The 23,894-nt window shown below is 35.8% G+C and overlaps 1 protein-coding gene across 1 annotated transcript in view; it reads right to left on the bottom strand.

The window, feature by feature from the left end:
* LOC131432704 (uncharacterized) overlaps window positions 1-23,894 on the bottom strand; it is a 254,563-nt gene that overhangs the window by 127,634 nt on the left and 103,035 nt on the right. The gene's annotated exons all lie outside the window — the stretch shown is intronic.

Below are 23,894 nucleotides of genomic sequence, written 5' to 3'. Positions count from 1 at the left end.
CTAGCATTCAAAGTGTTTTTGACTGTGTCGTGGAAATCCGTCACGACGAAGTTAGAAATTTACAGAATGTCGTGGAAGTCCGTCACGACGAGGTTAAAAATAACACAATCCATTAGCGTAATTCAATCTAGCTTTAAGATTTTGGTGTCTGTTCAACTGATTTAATAGCACAAATTATATAACTTAATCAAACTGTAGCAACAGACTTTTAAAGCGGTATTCACACTAGGCCGTGACGTATCCGGAACGGGACTGGACCGGATCCCGTCCGATGTTACGCTTCAAATTTGTTTAATGCAGGTCCATGTGAATATTCTCACTAGACCATGTCGTATCCGTGTCTGTATCGACACACGTCCGAAGCACGGTCAAAGCATGCGTTGACTCAAAGTTACTTTCGGCAGGGACTAGAATTGCCACATGCTTCTATCCAAGGCTCCAAGATACAGCGGGAAATTCCACAAAAATCGTTAGCAATCTTCTTCTACATATCTTCTGTTGTTAGCGACATTGCATCGTCGATTAATTTTTCGGTAATTACATGACATATCTCGTGAACAATCTGGTAGACAGTCCCAAGTCTGTAACTAAATGCTTTGGTTTTATGCGTGTCTCCTGTTGCTAAATATCTGAAATCATGAGACGAACACAAACTATAAGCCATCTCAATGATCGTTATACAATTTTTGGTTGGAGTTTTCTTAACATTTACAAATCTTTTTTTTTTTTTCATAAATACGTTTATTTCTTAAGGCAGTTTCCATAAGTTTTTCTTCGCCGTAGCATCACTTTTACATAATATTCTTATCCTAATTTAATTCTAACATAGTCACAACGTTTTGCATTTATTAAAACATATTCTCTTATTACTTAAATATCATCTTAGGTAACTCGTCATTAATTATGAAATCTACTCGGAAATATTATTTGAACCAAACGATTAACTTCTATAAATTATAAAATAAGCTGTTATTTTCAGACATTTTGTTAATAATTTCATAAACTGTTTCGAGTTTGTTTGTATCATTACATTATTTTTATTCTAATTTAGCTATTGGTTGAACTCATGGACGCAGCTGGGATCAGAACTAAGTCTTGAAAGGGGCCTTTATTAAATTGAAACTCCAGTTTTCTTTATGAAATGATAAATAAGTTTCATGTATGAAAGGTCACGACAAGCAAGAATGTCTCGAACTGGGATATTGGATAGTCTACCTTGGGTACGCAAAGAATTTATTAGTTGAGATCTGACATCACGATACTCCACGCATGTCCAAACGACATGATCAATATCTCGATAACCTTCGCCACAAGCACAATGATTAGTCTCGGAGAGCCCAATTCGAAGGAGATGTGCATCTAACGTGTAGTGATTGGACATGAGTCTAGACATCACCCGAATGAAATCTCTACTCACATCCAGGGCCCTGAACCATGCCTTTGTCGATATTTTCGGAATAATTGAGTGCATCCACCGACCCAGATCATCTTTATCCCAAGAAGCTTGCCAGCTGGCAAGTGTTCTTTGGCGAGACGAGCTATAGAATTCGTTGAAAGCAATTGGTCTCTCATAAATTTCACCCTCAATAGCACCACGTTTGGCTAAAATATCGGCTCTTTCATTGCCAGGAATGGAGCAATGAGCCGGGACCCAGACTATAGTGATTAGATAATTATTGTTCAATATGTCGTTCAGACACTGTTTTATTTTGCCCAGGAAAAACGGTTCAGTCTTGCCAGTCATGTTTGAGCGAATGGCTTCAATTGCACTCAGACTATCTGTGAAGAGGAAATAATGGTTTGGAATTAATGTGACGATTACACTCAAACTATATTGAACTGCTGCTAGCTCTGCTATATAAACAGATGCAGGTTCTTGAAGCCTAAATGAGGCCGAAACATTATTGTTGAACATACCAAACCCTGTCGCTTCTTCAATTCGCGATCCGTCCGTGTAAAACATTTTCTCAGAGTCAATATGCCTGAACTTACTTGAAAATATTTTTGGGATTTCCGTAGATGATCCGGGATTCCACGCACTTCGCGCTGCATGGATGTATCGAAAAATAAAGTTGAGTCAGGGACATTTAGGAGGCTGACACGGATAGGAATATATCTTGAAGGGTTGATTTCCTGTGACATATGGTTAAAATATACTGTCATGAATTTTGTTTGAGATCGAAGCTCGACTAGTCGTTCGAAATTATTAATTACCATGGGATTCAGCACCTCACATCTTATTAGCAGGCGTGATGAAAGCTCCCAAAATCGATCTTTTAATGGAAGAACTCCCGCCAGAACTTCAAGACTCATTGTATGTGTCGAATGCATGCACCCTAAAGCAATTCGCAAACAACGATACTGAATTCGCTCCAGTTTGATAATATGAGAGTTTGCAGCGGAACGAAAGCAAACGCATCCATATTCCATCACTGAAAGTATCGTTGTCTGATACAATTTTATTAGATCTTCCGGATGAGCACCCCACCAAGATCCTGTTATTGTTCGAAGAAAATTTACTCTTTGTTGGCATTTTGTTATCAGAAACCTAATGTGTCCTCCCCACGTGCATTTGGAATCGAACCACACCCCGAGGTATTTAAAAGTTAAAACCTGTTGGATCATTCTTCCCATCATATGGAGCTGAAGCTGCGCGGGATCATGCTTTCTTGAAAAGACGACTAACTCTGTTTTCTCCGCAGAGAATTCGATACCAAGATGAACAGCCCAATCGGACAAGTTATCTAAGGTATCTTGCAATGGTTTATGCAGATCAATAGCTTTGGGTCCAGTAACTGAAACCACGCCATCATCTGCCAATTGTCTTAGTGTACATGGGGTTACTAGACAGCTGTCAATGTCATTTACGTAAAAATTATAGAGGAGCGGACTGAGGCATGAGCCTTGCGGGAGACCCATGTAACTATTTCTGAGTGTTGCCAAATCGCCATGTGAAAAATGCATGTGTTTCTCTGACAAAAGGTTGTGCAAATAATTATTTATAACCGCTGGGAGACCATTTTGGTGAAGCTTGTCTGAAAGAACATCAATGGAAACTGAATCAAATGCTCCTTTAATGTCTAAAAATACAGATGCCATTTGTTGCTTTTGAGCGAAGGCAATTTGGATGTCAGACGAAAGTAATGCAAGGCAATCATTCGTCCCTTTATTTCTACGGAAGCCAAACTGAGTATCTGACAACAAACCGTTCGTCTCGACCCAAGTGTCGAGACGTCGTAGAATAATTTTTTCGAACAATTTTCTGATGCAGGACAACATCGCAATGGGTCTATATGAGTTGTGATTGGAAGCTGGTTTCCCCGGTTTTTGAATGGCGATAACTTTCACTTGTCTCCAGTCAGGTGGAACAATATTTTGCTCAAGAAACTTGTTGAACAATTCCAACAAACGTCTTTTTGCGAGGTTGGGCAGATTCTTCACCAAGTTGAATTTAATTCTGTCCAACCCTGGAGCGTTATTGTTACAAGACAAGAGTGCTATAGAAAATTCCATCATTGAAAATGGGTTATTAATAAAACCATTATTTGGAGGAGATTCCCGTATAATGCTCTGCGTAGGAACAGAATCTGGGCAAACTTTCCTAGCAAAGTCAAATATCCATCGGTTCGAGTATTCATCACTCTCATTGCCCACGGTACGATTCCTCATTCGTCTGGCCGTGTTCCAAAGAGTGCTCATTGAGGTATCTCTTGACAAACCTTCGACAAAATGTCTCCAATAGCTACATTTTTTGGCTCGAAGTATGCTCTTGTACTTGGTTTCTAAAACCATAAGTTTTTCAAAATTCTGAGGAGTTCCTCCTCCCCGTTTTAGAAACGTCTTGCAAGCATTTTGTTTTGCGAGTTTAGCCTCTGAGCACTCTTTGTCCCACCAGGGGTTGGGAGGCCTTCTGTTAGTCGTTGGCCCAGGAAAGCGTTTAGTTTGGGATTGTTCTGCTGCCTCCAGAATCGAACAAATGAGGAAGTCATATTCTTCAAGTGGAGGGAGCACTTCCATTGAATTCAAAATACTAGAGATACTACTTTGGTATTTAATCCAGTCGATATTTTTTGTCAAATCATATGGAATACTAGCGGAAGTAGCAATGCAATTGCTACTGCTAATTGAGATGATGATTGGTAAATGATCGCTACCGTGTGAATCAGGCAGTATTTTCCAGGTGCAATCTAGTCGAATTGATGTTGAGCAAAGAGATAGATCTAATGCACTTGGGCGTGCAGGAGGTCTTGGGATCCGTGTAATGCTACCCATATTTAATACCGTCATGCTAAAATTGTCACAAATGTTTTGTATTAAAGATGATCTGCTATCATTGTAAACGGAACCCCACATAATACCGTGCGAATTTAAATCCCCCAGAATCAATCGTGGTGCAGGAAATTTACAAATCTTGTTATGGGGACGGGTATAGCGTGATGGGATAGTCGATGCCTTTAACGCAGCCCGCCTGGGTTCGATTCCCAACCCCGCACATAGGGTCAGAAAGTTTTTCTGGTCCGAAGAGGCGAATGACCTAAGATGTTAAAGTCTCTATAATCGAAACAAAAAAAAAAAAAAAAAAAAAAAAAATCTTGTTAACAAATTAATGAAATTACTTCAAACAAACGACCAGCCTCTCTCGGGAGTCACTGCTAATCGGAATGTAGTGTCATGCTTTTTAAGACACGGATGAATTTTACTCAACAGTGAGTTGAAACAGGCTTCAGACATTCGGAAATATTCCATGAATCTCGTCATTCACAAGCTGCTTATATAAGGCGATGAATTTACCCTCAACTGCTCTGTTTCGCTAAAGTTCGTGCATCCAAATCTTATTTCTTTTTTTTTGTATGTTTTTAAACTGCTGATTATCTTCGTCATTCAGAGCAGTTGCAATCATGACCAATTCTTCGTTGGAAAAATATGCCATTTTCGTGAGGAACAGAAGCAAATGCAAATGCAACGATTATGTATGTTACTAATAGCAACGGTAGCGACACGGAAGGTGCACGGTATGATGAGAATATTTTACAAATAAATCCCGGCACGTTGCTGTCCCGTTCCGGATTCGTCACGGCCTAGTGTGGATAGCGCTTAATACTTGTGTGACCACGTTTTTTACTTGTGTCCTAACTGTCACTGAACTACAGTAGATGGTTCGTTGGTATTACAGATTTTAGTAGGAATGTTTTCATCACTACCAGGGGTGCGCAAATAGATTTTCGCTTCCCCAACAGACTGGTTCTTACTATACAAAAGTTTTTAATAACGTTTGCATTGTAAAATTCCGATTTTTATTTAAGACATATAAATGAGAAGTAGGACCAAAGATAAATAATGAAGACATGCATGTGTACACAAAATTTAAAAAAATCTGGTTCGTACCCGGTACTTTCTAAAATGACCGCACTCACCGCTTGGTGGAGCACAAGAGTTAGAGCAAATTCAGCAGCTGCAAGATTCATATGGGTGGTCTATAATGTAAATGAAACTGAAACAAACGTATCCCCAGCAATCCGTTTTAGTTTTATTTATTCGACCAGTTCTACTGTCAAATTTAAAACTGGTATACATTGCCGTTCTATTTTTTCTATATTTGAAACACAGATAAAACGCTGCTGGGGCTGCCAGTTTATTTTGTTATAATTTCTAGACTTAAATTTTAAAACTGACATAATTTATGCATCTAGAACTAGAACACTCCTGAATATGCCCTTAATGTGTTGTAAACAGTTCATCTTGAAGTGTGCCATGAGTGAAACGAAATCAAATGTAAACATTTTCACTTATTTCGATACTGTGTATCGCGTTACTGTGTAATCTCCGTATCAATATTTAAATTTCCTAAGGTAATTTATTTTGACAAATAAAAGCAATTACATATTACAATTAATCTGTATATCCTTAGCTGCTTTCAGAATGACATGTGTGTAGTGACCGTTCAGGACGGAACTGGGCGACAACGGTAAGGTCGAATTAAAGACTGTCCCAGAAAGTATGGACGCAACCAAAAACCGCTGCCATTTCGCAATAGTTCAGAATCTGTCAATTTTTATGGTTGCGTCCTGCTGCTTACACTCTTCTCTAACCACTTGTACAGTTGTTTATTCGTTTTCATTAATTTGTTTCGAAATGCGTGGACTTTCAGCAGAACAACGTCGAAAAATTGTGTACAAATGGTACACAGAACGCGGACTGAGAACCACTGAGAAAGATAGTAAAAATGGAAGGATTAAGTGAAAAAGCCGTGCAAAATGCAATCAGGAAGTTCGGTGAGGATAACACCTTTGAGGATAAACCGAAAACGGATCGAAAAAAAGGTCCTGCTAACCCTCAGTTGGATAAACGTATACTGAAGGCGTTCGAGTAAAAGAAGGAGGTTTCAATGAGCACTTCGAAGTCAAATGTTCTTCGTGCTAAAGAACGTTTGAATCTTCGAACCTATAAGAAGCAGAAACAACCAAAACGTAGTCCGAAACAAGAAGCATCGATCAGGCCGAGGATTCGAAAGCTATACAATACGATTCTTGCTGGAAATTTGAACTGCATAATCATGGACGACGAAACCTACGTGAAACTCGATTACAAATCCTTGACGGGACCACAATATTATACGGTGCGAGAAGGGCAAGTGTTAAACCAGTCCGAGTCATCGATTGAAGTCGAAAAATTTGGTAAGAAAGTTATGGTCTGGCAAACAATTTCGAAACCCTTCACCACCACTGCTTCAATGAACAGCGAAATATACATTAAGGAATGTTTACAAAAACGACTTCTACCCATGATTCGAAACCACAAGGATCCTGTTGTCTTCTGACGAGATCTTGCTTCTTGCCACTCGAAATCAACGGTAGAATGGTATACTACCAAAAATGTCACTTTCGTCCCAAACGACATGAATCCACCAAATTGCCCACAACTTCGACCAATTGAGGAATTTTGGGCATTAACGAAGGTACATCTTAGGAAACATGTCTCGGCAACGAAACCATTCAACAGTTTGAAAAAGATTGGAAAAAAGTGTCAAAACTTGTCGCAAAGAAGTCTGCACGGAATTTAATGAGGAACGATCGCAAGAAGGTGCGCCAGCTAGTCTACAATGGCTAAGTAGCAAATGTTGAGAATAATATTCTGTTGTTTAGTCTAATATTATCAGTATATCGAATTAAATTTGAATATCTAACACTTGTGAATTATTTACAGCGAAATCAACGTGCGTCCATACTTTCTGGAACAGTCTTTATATGAACTTTTCATTTTCTTCACATGTTTGTATATATTATAAAAATGTTAAAGCGATGACATGTACATTTTTCTGCTCCAAAATATTAGATTTATTTCCAGAAACAATGTGTTGATGAACAAAATTATATATCCGTTCAAAGAATCTCAAAAAAATTGGAGCATGTACAGAGAATTTTTATTTTTGCGAAAATTTTGCAAAACAAAACTTTCAAATTATATGACATACATTTTTTTATTATTCTAGTTGGAAATTTGTTACGAACAAAATTTACAAAAAAAATCGAAACTTGCATTTCACTGACAGTTTTAAAAATTTTGGTAAATATATTTAAGCTCTTAAAATAATTATATTCTTGTATTGCACAAAAGATCTAAACAATTTTTATGTTCAACCCAAACGCAATTGAAAACTACTAAAAAATTGATTTTGTTTTAAGTTTGCGTAGAATCTCAAAAAATAGGTAGGAGATCGGAAATTTTAAAATTTCCGAATTATATTGCATTGCACAGTGGTCCGGATGCACAATTTATGGGGACAGAAACATTTGTGGCTTAAGGCCATCGTCCAAGTACCACGCGCGCGGATGGTTTTAGGAAAACTTCGATATAAAATTTGAAAAATTTACCAAAACCAAAAACATACAGACCTTTGAAATGCTTTTCTCTATCCGCAGGGAAAAAATTGCTGAAAAGTTCGGAGGATTTTCCGAGTCTTATCAAAAATAGCTCTGAAAAAATGAGTTTTTTTGTGATCTTTCACAAATATCTGGAAAAATAATGCGATGATATACATTTTTTTTTCAAATAAATCTTATGCTGGCTACAAAGATTACATTCGGATACATTTTTGGAAAACCTTTTCACGCTTTTCATAGAAAATCAACGAATTTAAAAAATTTCAATGAAATCGGTTATAAGTTATTCGTTGATTTCCCATGAAATGCGTAAAAAGTTTTTTCCAAAAATGTATCCGAATGTAATCTTTGTAGTCAGCATAAGGTTTATTTGAAAAAAATGTCATGTCATCCCTTTTTTTCCAAATAACTTGTGTATTGATTAATTTCGACATTCTAGCGCTTCCTCACCGAACGTCGCGATCATAAGAATTTTTGAAAAAAAAATCGACTCTCTGGGACTTTGAATTTTAAGATTTCCGATATCGAACGTCGAGATCTGGTGTTATCTCGACTCTTGACATAAAAAATAAATTTCAGATTTCGGTGAATATAAATTTTTTTTCTTAGATCACACTAGATCCTTACTTACTTTCACCATTATCTTTCGTCGTAGACTGATCAGTGCATAGCAGTTTATGTTGAACTGTTATGCCACCTGCAGTTCAACATAAACCGCCGAGGTTAAAACGAAACGTGAACATAATGAAATTGGTTATGTGCCCTAGCACACACAAGGTTAATTCCTAAATAACTAAATATATAGTATGAATTTCATATAAAAAAGTAACATAAGTGCAGGGTTTCACTCAGTAAAAAGCATTCAAACGAAGAGGTTGTTTCTCGATACGAAGACAACTGTAAGCTGCAGGTAGATTGTTTGGTTGGTGCTTATCGCAAAGGCTGCTGCAAAGCCAATATTCGAGGCGATTCCAGTTTCAGTGTTTTTATCCAGTTTCTGCTTTCGCCTGGGACGTCAGGATAGACATAGCACTTCGGTGTAAATAAGTGCATTGTAAATAGCAATGACTTTACGTCTGCTTAGCGGATTATGTTGATCCGCGAGGTGGCATTAGCAGTCAACATAATCTGCTAATGCACTGATGAGCTGAATGCGAAACGTAAAATAATCAGTTTCTGCTTGTTTTTTCTTTCATTCAGTGTTTGTATCCAGTGTTTTATCCAGCTGCAGTTATCGAACTTTGTGCATTTTGTTAGGCACTGAATGTCATATACTATTATTAGTTGATAAATGCATCGTTTTTTTTACCAAACATGTGCAATCGATAGGATAAGGTCACTAGTACTTGTTGCTATACCCAAGCTTCTCAAACAGATAGAACTGATTCGTTACTTTACTGTCACAGTACGAAAAAACAATGAAATATTTAGCCTCGTTTTATACACATAGAAGCAATTTTTACAAATTTATAAGAAAAGAAATCTAAAAAAAATGTCTTGTCAATACTTGCACAGCACAGTCTGTTAAGTAAGAGTGTGTCCAGCAGTTCAATAGTGAGTCCAATCACCACCTGCATCAATTATTGCTAGACATCTACTAGGTCTGTTTTCCGCTACATTTTAGGCGTATTCGAAATGAAGTCCTTTTCAAGTCAGTCGTATTAGTCGCTAGAGCTGTACATTTCCTAATAAATCGGAATTTTTCATCTTTTCACATTTCGTCTACGACGCATCAGTGCATAAGCAGTATAAGTTGGACTACTAACGCCACCCTTATGGTTCAGCATTAACCGCTAAGTATTGCAGCGAAAAATTATGAATTACACCATTGATGTAAGTCAGATAACAGATAGAAAAAGTTTCACTCCCTTCTGCATCGTATGAACCTTCGCGCAAAAACGAATCTATAAATATATACCATTTTACAATTTTAACTAGTCGGCAACCATCCGCCAACGTAGCAGGTGGCTTTTCTGGTGAGTGGATGCCAAGTCTCAAAGTTACATCCATTCGCTCGCTTTTGTATGTGTGCGGTGTGTTGATGCCGTATTCACTTGAGTATATTGAATATCAGTTAGCTGTTCGGTAACTAGCAGGTCAATTTGGATTTTCCGTTCCTGAAACGCCTGTATCTCGGTGATTTGTTGATGGATTTGCCACATTTTACTTGATTCGAAAGCATTACTTCGTTAGTGTACGCTTAAAAATGAATTGGTTTGTCGTGTGCATATTGGAATCAACATTTACAAGCGAAACGATTGCTTGCAAATTCAGTTTCAGTTCAAAATGTAGATATTTCTTTTTTATTAAAGGTGGTTAAACACAATTAACTATCTTTCAGCGGAAGCCGTTAGCTTGTACTATTGAACCAAACAATAATCATGCAACTGTTATGTTACCATCACTGCATTCAATATGCAGAAGAATCAGGATTCAGGAGATGTTCATTTCAATAAAGATAACTGCACAGTTTAACGTTCTAGTTGGAAGTGTCAGCACCCGACCAACACATATATTTTCATGCTTATTTGATGTAACTCGACAGTTTCATATTCTCAATTCAACACTGATACGAAGCCATATTTCAATGTGATTACATCTGCTATACACAACAGTAACCTAATAAAAGGGTTACAAATTGATATAGTATTATGAAGGATAATATTAAATATGGTTGAAAATGGTAGTCATCTGGTCGGTGTTCAATGCGGCGCTACCAAATGTGTTCATTTGTGTATTTTGGTAAGGGTTCGACGAGAAGGTTGCAAATTTGATGTTTCAAGTCACTATTAAACCCGAATTGGCGTCTAAAGTTTCGATCTATTTTCAAGTTTAGGATGGCGACCTTCTGGGTTATTATTCTAAAAATCTAGGTGACGGTTTTCGGCCTATCTATATTCAAAAAATTCACATTAGGTTTAGCCCCAATATTGGTAGTATATCATATAACACCCTCTAGTACAAGGATAAACCTTCAAGTTCCATCAGCATGTGGTAGTAGACAATATTATATACAAACCATTGTGTATCCACTTCGACTGTTGTTTTTGACATTACCCACTGTTAGTTTTGCGATTAAAAGTCACTCGTTATTTCGCTCGTTCAAACCAATCAGCCTCATTGATTCCAGTTTTTTATTCTGACATCAATCTGTATTGAATCGAAATATACCCGGAAAATACAGTATGAGAAAATGGTTCATCATGTACTACTTATTTCTAAGGGGCAAATGCAGTTTATCAAAAAGTAGATATTGGTGTCAATTAGATTGTAGATTTATGATAAAGCGAACCAGGGAGAAATGTTATTCTTTAATTTGGTTTTTAAAAATTGTATGATTGTAATTAAATAATTCTCGAGTTTTCTGAAAAATGAACCAAAATACATAGGTTCTAAGAAGTAGATCGGTAGAGAAAGCAGAAATCTGTAGCGTTGGAAAATTTCATGTAAACTTTTCGGAAAGTGAACTTCACGTACGATCATTATTCAACGTTACCTAATAACATGTGTCAAACATAGCAAACAAATTCGCGCTTGTCGTGAACAGAAATCTCTATTTATGAACGAAAGCGCAATTTTGCAAAAAAAAACCTTTGGCTGTAGATATTAATACAAATAACTGCCTGTTTTTCAACTTCAAATCTGTTGAGAGAGTTTTAAAATTGCATTTTTAATGTCATCATGATCGGTCAACCCTGTAAGCTTTTTGGTCTCACAGATAGTGTACCATCGATTCCATCATTGGAATCAATTCCAGGAACAAACCAGCCACACGATCCGTATGACGTCGAAAAGTTTAACAGCATTGATGAAATATTGAACGTGTCACCAATTTCACCAAGGAATATGAGAAGTATGGATTTTCGCATAAAAAATCATTGCAAATTACGCAAGCAGTGCGTCAAAATATATTCGGAATAGATTCAACGGTCGTTAGCAAAAAGGAGGCGTATGTTGAAATAATTATGCAGTTGAAGGAACAATTGAATTCTCCAACAGCTGACAGAAGGGAAAAGATAAAAATATTATCGGTAATGTCTAAGTCTTTAGTTTTCGATGATTTACAATGGAAAAAAATCAGTTTGGTTATTTTTTTTTCAAATAACTTTTTTTCCTTAAAAGTACCCAATTTGAATCTTTGATTGTAGGTAGGAAACATAATATAACCTATCTTGTATCAAAATTTCACCCAAATTAAAAATGTTTTTCTTTTGCAAATCGATCTCAAAATTTTCAGTCATTTTTTTCAGTTTAGGATTTTTTTCAGTAATTTTATTCAAAAACTTGACTAATCTTATAAAAACCACTCATACAACACTTTTTGGTAGGATTTGTGAGTATTCGACTACAGCCATTTGAAAAAAATATGGTAAAATAAGTTAAGCCCGTTTCCAAAAGACAGTCTTTTATATGACGAAGTCTTTCTGCACAGCGAGTTTCATTAAGGGGGCTGTTAGCTCTGAACATGATTAAGCGCGAAATTAGTCAAAGATGTGTTCCAAATCAAAATTGGTTAGTTGGATAATTTGCTTTTATAAAAAAAAATATATTTTTGAGCCAATTTCTCAAAAAAAAACTACGGGAATCAGCCCCATGGGGTTGTTCGAGCCATTGATGTGGAACAAGGCGACCAAAATTTCTAATGATCTACAATCAAACAGTTCAATCAATCGTCACACTTTTGAATCCGCAATTGTACGAAAGTCTGCCTAGATTGAACTTGATTAGAACCAACACCGAACATTGTTTGTTTTATAGCCGACGAAATTACCCCAATATCCTAAATGTATGCAATTATATCTTTGTACATACCTGCAATACGATTTTGATACTGAAGCTTCTCTTCGCTAAGCTTTTGTTCGAGTTTTGTATGCAAGAAATTATCTTTTTTAGTTAAGTTTCTCTACCATTCTGCGAATAAACTTGTTCTCATTACCACTCGAGTTCATCTTATATAAATTAGAAATTAATCCTAAGCACTCAAAATTTACCCTGGGGTAGATGTCAATTTCTCAGGCAAAACTACATTACATGGAATTTCATCCGAGCATGCGTGACACAAGATCAGAGCATACCAATTAAAGCTTCAAATCGTTTTATGGCACTTTTTGTCTTGCTGTCTAGCAATAACCTACCTCTAGCATGCTACGCATAGGACTGAAACGATAGCTATAATTTTGCTTCTATTTATAGATTCGCGTACTTCCAACAGCTTCGCTTTTGCATCGATTGACCAATCAGAGCGATACTTTCCTCTTGATATATAGCTTACTCCTTCAAAACCGTCGTCTATGGCAGGGAAATTCGATATGCCGGAGATTTTTAGCAGACAAAATAGGACACTGCTCGCTACTAATCAAAATTTCAATCATTTATAATTGAAAATACGTGGCTTGATACATTCAAATCGAATCGTAGAAATATTTTCAATCAAATAATGAAATAATATTAATAATTGATACAAAATATACTGACCTGTGAGTGTTTAAAACCTGACCACATTTCTACGTGTATTTTTCCTTGAGTTTCTAATTTGCACCCTATATAGAAAATAAAGATGTTTTCCACATCAAAAAAATAGTGAATAAATTTCTTGTAAGCTGATGACCACACAAACTCATTTCGGATATATTGTTCTCCGGAATCCGGTACCGGCAGTATCGGAAATAGTAGTCAAAAACTCGAAAACAGAAACTCACTTTTCGCCGAGTTGACTTTAGTGATTTTCTCGAACTTAGATTCTAATAAAAAATCTTACGGTCCTAAACATAATTCCTGTATGTTGTGCGGATCCGACTTCCTGTTCCGGAATTACACAATGACCAGTGTTTGAAATTTCAAGCGCGACTATGCAAAAGACGAAAACACACTAATTCTACAATTGCGATTAGAAATATCCAAATGCTTAAACTGCTGTTTTTATGCTTCAATACATATGAAACACTGTCAACTTGCAAAATGCCGCCTCGAGCTCTGTCTCGGTTCAATAAATTAGCATCCCGTTCAATCGAAAAAAATTAGTGTATTTCATTCAGTACCAAGTGGCAAACAAATAAACACTGGAACTGAAGGAGATCAGAAAAACTTTCGCCGCAGAACGGATGTTCTTTATCCCATTTTGAGCTAGTTTATTATCGTATACAGCCACATACCACATACCATTCGAACCAAATTTTGCTTATAACCATAAGTGCAGGTCATGTGAATCGGACGGACGGACGGAGCGATAGACAGCAAAAGTCCGTCTTTAATTAAATCGCCTCGCCCTCTCTTCCTCCCTTCGGCGACTAATATCGTGCCTGCCGAGACCACGATGAACCCTATTAGGATCTTGGGTTTAGCCAACAGCCAACTCTTAATCGACACACTGCGTGAACCCAGTCGTAAATATTAATCTTAATTGGAAATCTTGATAAGAACGGTTTTTCGGTTGAGAGCAGAATTTGAAAAATATCGTACACTTACCGAATCTACACCCTCGCCTGAATCGTGTTTTTCACTGGATTAGGCAAGAGACTTTCGAAGACATATGTGGCATGGTATGATGGGCCAATGGGAGGAGGGCTAAAATGTTGCTTGTTGAAATCAATTTCACACAATTTAATTAACCCAACAGCTTGAGACTCAAGTTTATCTAGTATGTTGAACGAACCTCACTCCAGCAGCCGAAGTTATAAAATGACATGATATGATATTTCTTGATGGCCAATACTAGTTATTGTAATAGAAATTACCTAAGCAAAATTCGGAACATATGACGAAACTTTGTACATTCCCGAAATCATAATATATCAATCAATACTCAATTGAAAACCCCATTTGCTTCGAGTTGTAAATCACTTATTTAATGAATTCACCACAAAATCCATCGGCTTCGTTAGAGCATAATCAACTTGCTGAAACGAATGGGATTCAAATAAATGGAATTATACTGCGCTTCACATAAACTGCATTTCTTTTCTCACTTGTCTCGAAATCCTCACGCGTCTATATAGTTATGGTCCATTCTGCAGACACTGCGTCGATGGCCAAACTGGGAAGAGCATCGATAAATATATGAAATTAGGCCGAACTGATGATAGATGCCCGAACATTTGCTCCGGCCCATCACATTCGGTTCTGTGTGATTCCACACAGACATCCACTCCGTCTGTGTGTTCCGAATAGGTACAGTTTTGGCATTTCTCTGATCGGTGCAGTCAGCATTCCGATACAGCAGAAATAATTTATCGAGAACTGGGGAACCTTGATTTCCGCTTGTGCCACAACCTGACAAAAAGTTGCCCTTGGCAAAACTGGAAATTATACGTCATTGGACTATTTGAGCGAAGCGCTATTTGCTAATGGAGCCTATATGTTTCGGTACCTTGATGGAAATAATCTCTCAATTTAGGTTAAGCAACGAGTGATTATTTTTCCGCTTCATGTGTTTTTGTTTGTTTTTTTAGCGACTTTAACCATTTATAGTCAGTTTCTGATCAATTGAACTGGTTAAATAAATTACCTTTTTTTAACATATTCCGCAAGTAGCAGAAACTTCTGAGTGGCATACCAGCTCGGCATAAACTGTTATTCACTGCCGAGTCAAAGACAGAAAATAAAATTAATATAAATGATTTCAGATATCACTATAGCCCTCAGATTCCAAACTTGCAAGCCGAATATCAGTGTAACATTTCGAATTGCCGGAAATAATAAACCGAGAATTTAGGAAAAAGCTATCTTAGCCGAAATTACATTAAAATATCGCTTTGTCGTTCTTTTTCAGCCTTTTGTTCACCGTGATTTAAGTGTGTGTAAAAATTGCAATTTCAAATTATTTCCTCACTTTGCTCAGAGATGGCGTGACCGATTTTACCAAATAAAAGGACTCATAGTCCTGTACTAAACTCCAAAGTTTCATCCGGATTGATTAAAATATTTATACCGTCACTAAAAGCGGTGAGAAAAACACGTAAACTAATTTATAAGCTTGCCTCAAAACTATTTCAATCGATATTCATTGTCAGTAGACGACCAACCAAATTAATGTCGGCTTTTCTGATTCCCGGTTTTCAATTAACAGTCACTTTTCTCGAACAGATTTCGATTAGACCGGTTCCCGGATTCAAGTTTCGTAATTACCTGCAATAGTGGAACTCACTTCGTTTTCTCAGAGATGGTCTTACCGACCTGAGAACTGTTTCACTCTGTAGGTTATACTAGTTGATGGACAAACCTTTTCGTTTTACAAAATTCAAACAAAATTATTTTGCAAAAATTCACACATTTATATATGATAACATAAGAGATATGAGAAAGTCATCATTACATCACTAGGTGAATTAAAACAGGCTTTCAAAATTTCTGAATATTTTTGGATCCGCTTTCCGGTTCAGGAAATGTAGGGTAAAATGCACAAAAAATTATTGAAATAAGTGCACCAACTTTTCTCAGAGATGGCCGAACCGATTTTCACAAACGTAGATTCAAATAAAAGGTCTTGTAATTCCACACAAAATTCCTGAATTTTGTTTGTATAGGTTCCGAAGTTATGTGGTAAAATGTGCAAAAAAAATGAAAATACGCGTCCTAATTTTTCTCAGAGATGACGTATCCGATTATTTCAAACTTAGATTCAAATGAATGGTCACATGGTCTTTTGCAAAACTTTTGAAATTTATTCGACACCCGGTTCAAGAATTTTAGGGTGATTGATGTAAAAATTTCAATTTTTAATTGGCCTTCAATCGCAAAACTCAAATCAACTCCACGCCTTTTATGTTTCACTTTATGGATCAAGAAAACGATGATGTTAGCAAATTATCACAAAGAGCAATATAGCAATCGAGTATTAAATGCGGAAATAGTTACTAACTTAGTAATTTTTCCTTAAACAAACCTACGGGATGGATAAAACTTTTGCATTTATTCAACTTGTGCATAAAAAGTAAACCTTTAATTTCTTCAATACTTAACTATGGTTAGATATTGATTCTAAACGAGGTTATGTCATTAATTTTTGTAATCGAAATTAAAGGTTTAAACAAATGGAATGGTGGAATAAACGGCCAGACCGATTATTTCAGAACGGTGTCAACAAGTAAAGTCAATATTATCAATCTGTAGGTCATTCTGAAAGCAAAAAACTTAGATTTATTCTCAAGCAAAAAACTTAAAAATGTTGGTTGAAATTCTAATTGATAGAAATAAAAAAACATTAATTTATTTACAACAGAGTATTCTTTGATTATTCGAATTTAAACTACAAATAAATAAAAATTCACTGGATAATAAACATTCCTATGTATTTTGACAGCTTCAATCGAAAACATCATCGCTTGCACAACAGCGCCATCTACATGTCGAACTGTCGTTAGAAGGCCAATTACTTAGTCACTATTCTCAAATGTGGCTTGCCAGATTTTAACAAATTTAGATTTAAATTAATAGTCTTATGATTCTAAACCAAACTTCAGAATTTCATCTGGATCTGACTTTCGGTTTCGGAATTATAGGCTGAAGTGTGCTAGAAATTTTATACCATCACTTAAAAGGGCGAAAAAAATATTTAAAAAAATCTTGATCCAGTTCAAAACTGTTCCCATCGGTAGCTATTATCAGTAGACGGTTATTCCTTCAAGAATCGAAGAAATGTTTTTTGAAGAATACCACAGTATTATATATGATAGTATGATTGATACGAGAAAGGCATTATTACATCACTAGGTGGATAAAAACAGACAGTTTTTCGTACAGTTTTCTTGGAGTTAACTGAACCGATATTAACAAACCTAAGCTCGTTTGAAAGCTGCTATTGGGTTGTGAATCAAGTTTGAAGATCATGTGACCGTGACCTCATGGTTCCGGAGATATAATGGTATAAGTGACGTAACCGACAAAACGCATTGTATTTTATTGAATTCCATAATGCTTTCATCAGGTAAAGTGTATTTAAAACTGCACATCTTCATTTAGAGCGATGATGCAAAAAAAAGGTTGAATTCTTGTAGGTTTGGCTCAAAACTGAGACAGTGGTCATAAACTCTTGAACGAAACTATCTCCATTTTCTCAGGCTGAAATGGAATGTCCTATAGTCTCATAGGTTGCTGCTGAATTTCATCCGGGTCCTACTTTCAGTTCTGGAACTATAGGGTAAATTGTGTTTAAAACTTCAAATCGTCGTTTAGTGCGACGACAAAATAAAAAAAATTCTATTAACTCGACATTACTTTTTACAAATTGAAAAGGTAAGGTTAGTTTATACCCGAAGAAAGTTTATAATTTATTCCCAGTTTAAAAAAATTGTTGACAGAATGTTCTAGTGATATTTATGAAAATATAAGTCATATGAGAAAGGTATCATTGCACCACAAGGTGTTTCAAAAAAAATTTTTTTCTTTGCAAATGCTGTCAGTTATCTTAGAATAACAGCAGTAATGAACCATCAAAGAATATTTTTATTGTGCCAGAAACGTGCGAAACTTTTGAGAATTTTTAAGTACATAACAAGTTCCTATGAACTTTCTCATCACATACAAGCACCCTGTCTGATAGCTGTAGACAGAAAAAATATGTTTCCATGTATTTTGTTTATAGATGCAAATAACTTAATCTTTCACTCAGGAAGGTGTTAACTTAATCGAATTCCGATGACCCATTTCATAGGTACATAAGTCGTTCTCCGAGGTCACCGTTCCATCGACCAGCCCCGCCTCAATGCAATGTTTGCATCAAATGGATTCAAACATTACATAAATACTCTCGATCCCTTGCAAAATGGCAAGCAATCGACGCGTGTTTAGTGTATGTTCTTCAGTGTTGTATCGTATATAACCTTTCCGATATTACCTATACTCCAGTTTGTATCTAATGTCCTATTTCTTACCAATCGTATCCAAATCTTCATACTGTTGGGACATAGTAAGATATTTACACTCATCTAAATATTTTGTTTTACACGCCCCTACATAATAATAGGAGAAGAAATAATTAAACCTATACAGTTCCTCTTACTCATAGAACGTAATTTTCTTTATACGTGGAGTTATTTAAGGTTGAGATGAAAAATGCTAATCTAAGAGCAATGCAAAGAATGTAACAAACGGTGTTTATTGAAATAAGTGGACTACAAGTCTGGTGTTTTAAAGGCAATTTAAAACCACATTGAGGAGCTTAAATACACTTTATCAATGGGATGTCAAGCCGAAACGCGTGCTCTATTTCAACGATTTTTAATTGTTTTTTTTAGATGAGTAATTGTATACAAAACAATTCGCACCCTCTCATTCAGCTACTAACGCAGAAGGCTTTAGCACCCAGTTGACGGCGTACTATTGATCAAATGTCATCATAGACTCACGGGAAGGCATGAGATAGGAACTTTTAAGCAGTTAGTTATCTCATATTTAAACGACCAACGTTCAAGCGAGGATAATTACTTAAAAACAAGATGCAAGAATAATTTTAACTCACTGACAGAGATGCCAGGTAAAAATTTCAAATATCTGCAGAAACGGTCTGTAAATCTGAAAAAAAAACTGCAGTCAGCAAGTATGTCTTGCAGCAATTTATTTATAAAGTATGACACGCAAAACTGACTTGGTGAGCAAAAAAAAAAGGTCGCGGAAATTTCAAAAGTCTGTAAATATAGACGAAAGTATGCGAAAATTTCAAAAGTCTGTAAAAGTCTGCGAGAATTTCAAAAGTCTGCAAAAGTCTGCACAACAAAAAATGTCTGCAGCACTATACCCCAAATCTGCAAATTTACAGACAAATCTGCAGACCTGGCGTCTCTGCTCACTCGCTGATGAGTGGTCTAACTCCTTGTTAACTCCTCGGCAAAATACAAAGAGCTAACGTAACAAAAAAAACATTCTTAATCCACCTAGTGATGTGATAATACCTTTCTTTTTCATCAAAACAGTCTCATTAAATTTTTTTTTTCTTTTTGTTGAGATAATTACTGACAGTAATTTGGGCTCATTTTTAACACCAATTCATTCAGATTGATTCGAGTAGTTCAGTTTGAGCACTACCGCTTTACGAAATTAGAGGTGATCCCCTTATAAATATTAGAGCGATAAAAAACAACATTTTTGCCTTTCTCATATAGAAAGGTTATACAATCACTTGAAAAACCGACCAGTGAAAATTGGCCCGGAGGGCCAAGTGTCATATACCATTCGACTCAGTTCATCGAGTTGAGCAATGTCTGTGTGTGTATGTATGTGTGTGTGTGTGTCAAATAATCTCACTAGGTTTTCTCGGAGATGGCTGAACCGATTTTGACAAACTAGGATTCAAATGAAAGGTCTCGTGGTCCCATACGGAATTCCTGAATTTCATCCGGATCCGACTTCCGGTTCCGGAATTATAGGGTAAAGTGTGTTCAATATTGTACATCGTCACTTAAACCGGCGAAACAAAAAACGTAAAAAATGTTCTAAACTGGTCTCAAAACTACACAAAGTGATAGTCATTATCAGTAGGCGACCAAACAAACAAATTCCGGCTATCCGGTTCCGGAAGTACCGGAACTAGTGGTCATATATACGAAAATAGATCTCACTCACTTTTCTCAGCGATGGTTAGACCGATTTCCACAAACTTAAATTTAAATGAAAGGTCTCGTGATCCCATACGGAATTCCTGAATTTCATTCGGATCCGACTTCCGGTTCGGAATTATAGGGTAAAGTGTGTTCAATATTGTACACCGTCACTTAAACCGGCGAAACAAAAAACGTAAAAAAATTTCTAAACTGGTCTCAAAACTTCACAAATTGATAGTCATTATCAGTAGGCAACTAAACAAAGCGATTCCGGCTATCCTGGTTCCTGGTATCCGGTTCCGGAAGTACCGGAAATAGTGGTCATATATACGAAAATAGATCTCACTCACTTTTCTCAGCGATGGTTAGACCGATTTCCACAAACTTAGATTCAAATGAAAGGTCTTCCGGTCCCATACGGAATTCCTGAATTTCATCCGGATCCGACTTCCGGTTCCGGAATTATAGGGTAAAGTGTGTTCAATATTGTACACCGTCACTTAAACCGGCGAAACAAAATACGTAAAAAATGTTCTAAACTGGTCTCAAAACTACACAAAGTGATAGTCATTATCAGTAGGCGACTAAACAAAGCGATTCCGGCTATCCTAGTTCCCTGTATCCGGTTCCGGAAGTACCGGAAATAGTGGTACTATATATCAAAATGAATCTCACTCACTTTTCTCAGCGATGATTTGACCGATTTCCACAAACTTTGATTCAAATGAAAGGTCCTCCGATCCCATACAGAATTCCTGAATTTCATCCGGATCCGACTTCCGGTTCCGGAATTATAGGGTAAAGTGTGTTCAATATTGTACATCGTCACTTAAACCGGCGAAACAAAAAACGTAAAAAATGTTCTAAACTGGTCTCAAAACTACACAAAGTGATAGTCATTATCAGTAGGGTTCCGGTGCCGGAAGTGCATATAATAGTGAACCCATTTCGTTTTCTTAAGGATGGCTTACGCAATGAAAGCACTGTTTTATTTTGTATGTTATGCATAAACAATCTCCTGGTTTCTATCAAAAATCGAACAGAAATTTTTTGAATAGAATACCACAATATTATATGTACATGAGAAAGGCATCATTACACCACTAGGTGGATTAAAACAGGTTTTTGTCGGTTATGTTACTTATACTATCATATCTCCGGGAGCAAAAGTCACAGCTATTTGATCTTTGAACGTCGATTTGGATAGCTTGTGGGACTTTGCACAAATTTTCCATGCTCAATAACGGTTTCTAGGATCAAATATTCGAACTCAGTTGCCCCTCAGGTCATATTAACCCATTATGTCCTAGTGTATGATATATCATACGCAGTAATATCTATTTTTCGAAAAATATATACTGTGGAACTGCACTACCCAACAGCTTCTCGATAACAAAAACAGATAAACAACACTACTTCTTTGGGTGTTAAATCTGCTGTTTGGTTTTCAAAATTTAATTGTATTTTGTTCCTCGACCTTTGACCTACTAACGACTAGAAATGGTAGTGCAAAAGTAAGTTATATATTGCTTTGTATTTTTTTGTCAAATTATGCGCTAATACTTATATCTTGTGACAAAACATTAGTAGGGGCTCTAAAAAGGTTATATCTATAAAACAAATCCCAAATAATTTAAAATTTTACACTGAGCTAAATTTTCTTTTTCACATTATATGAAATTCTAATGATTTTGCACTATTAGCATTTCCAATAATAGTTACAAGATGTGTTCAACATCATGTCAAATATATGAGATAATCTTATGAAACATAAAACTCTTCTTAACGTTATTTTTACAGGATTTCCATATAACGAATGAAATTTCTGGTCTGAGTCAAATTGATTGGCGCGTCTTATAACCATTACTAGATATCCGCACAACATACATTGGAACAATTTATGAAGCGCATATTTTATTCACTTCGATTTTATTTAGATAGGTTCATATATGCCATATGACTAGTTTTATAAAATTTATATATATATATATATATATATATATATATATATATATATATATATATATATATATATATATATGTATGTATATATATATATATATATATATATATATATATATATATATATATATATATATATATATATATATATATATATATATATATATATATATATATATATATATATATATATATATATATATATATATATATATATATATATATATATATATGTATATATATATATATATATATATATATATATATATATATATATATATAACTTTCAATGGAGCTCATACGAATAGCAGATAATCGCCAACTACTACTTTTCTTTGAGGATTCAAGCTTTACTAGTATTCCGTTCGGTAAGGGAGCACCTCATGATATTTGCGAAAGAAAAGTGAGATCCCGAGACTGAAAATAAAAATGAATCTTACTAGACAGATAGAGTAATGAAATGTACCGGATATATATTTCATGGTCCGTTAACGCATATCCTTGAACGACGTTGGATGAGCTGTCTTGTCATCGATTTAAAATTACATTGAGATGCGGAACTTCCTGAAAAAAATGGTCTGGAGCAGTTGATGAATATCGGAGACACAACTATTTCTTCAGCTTCAAGCAGTACGATTCACGACTTCCATCGGATTTCCATATAAATTATATGGGATATTTTTATAACTTTCATTATGATAACGTCCATTTAGATTTGACGTACACATTAAATTAAGATTATGAGTTTCCATATAATTTCTATGAATTATATTCTGCATATAATTCATATGACAAATCTAATGAATATAAATAAGATTTTCATTTCAGTGTATGCTAACATTTGTGTGTATGATATATCACACGGTGGCATAATTTCGTTTAGAAAAGATTTTTAACAGTGGTTTTGCGTTTCCCATAATCTTCAACACATAATATGATGGAACTGATGATATCAGTTCATTTGATTCAAATTTTAAAACCCCCGGGTTATAATGGGTTAACGAATACAAACAGAACTTACTTTTAACTCGAAAAATGTTACGGCTCCAATGAAAATCCACTGAACTGATATTCGAGTTTCTAATATAACAATAGACAACCCAGCAAAACTAAGATGTTTCAAAATCATAACATGTTGGTCCCATAACGAATCCGGGTAGAACGATTTGTTGGATTGCAGCATCGATGACATAATACTAACTCAGTACTAAACAAATATTTGCTGAGTAATTTAAAGTTTAAAAATGCGAAATGTTCAAAAACTCTGTGTTTGTTACGAAGATCGTTTTTAAATTGCTTGGTTATGATTCATGCCAATGACTATTGAAATTACGCCACTGTAATTTATATTCCAAAATGACTAAGCACATCGATTTCGTTCAAAAGTCGACTCAAAATAACTGCGAAGGTTCAAGCTTTAGAACTGCGAAACCAGTATCGAAGCAATTCCGTCACGTCGAGTGAGACATTCACAGTAACGTGAAAAGAATTTGACATCAGCTTTCCGACCAGTCATTGT

The sequence above is a fragment of the Malaya genurostris genome, chromosome 2 (assembly GCF_030247185.1).
Source record: "Malaya genurostris strain Urasoe2022 chromosome 2, Malgen_1.1, whole genome shotgun sequence".
Classification (NCBI taxonomy): domain Eukaryota; kingdom Metazoa; phylum Arthropoda; class Insecta; order Diptera; family Culicidae; genus Malaya; species Malaya genurostris.
Note: the sequence above shows the minus strand (reverse complement) of the source record. Positions and strands in the feature narration are given on the sequence as shown.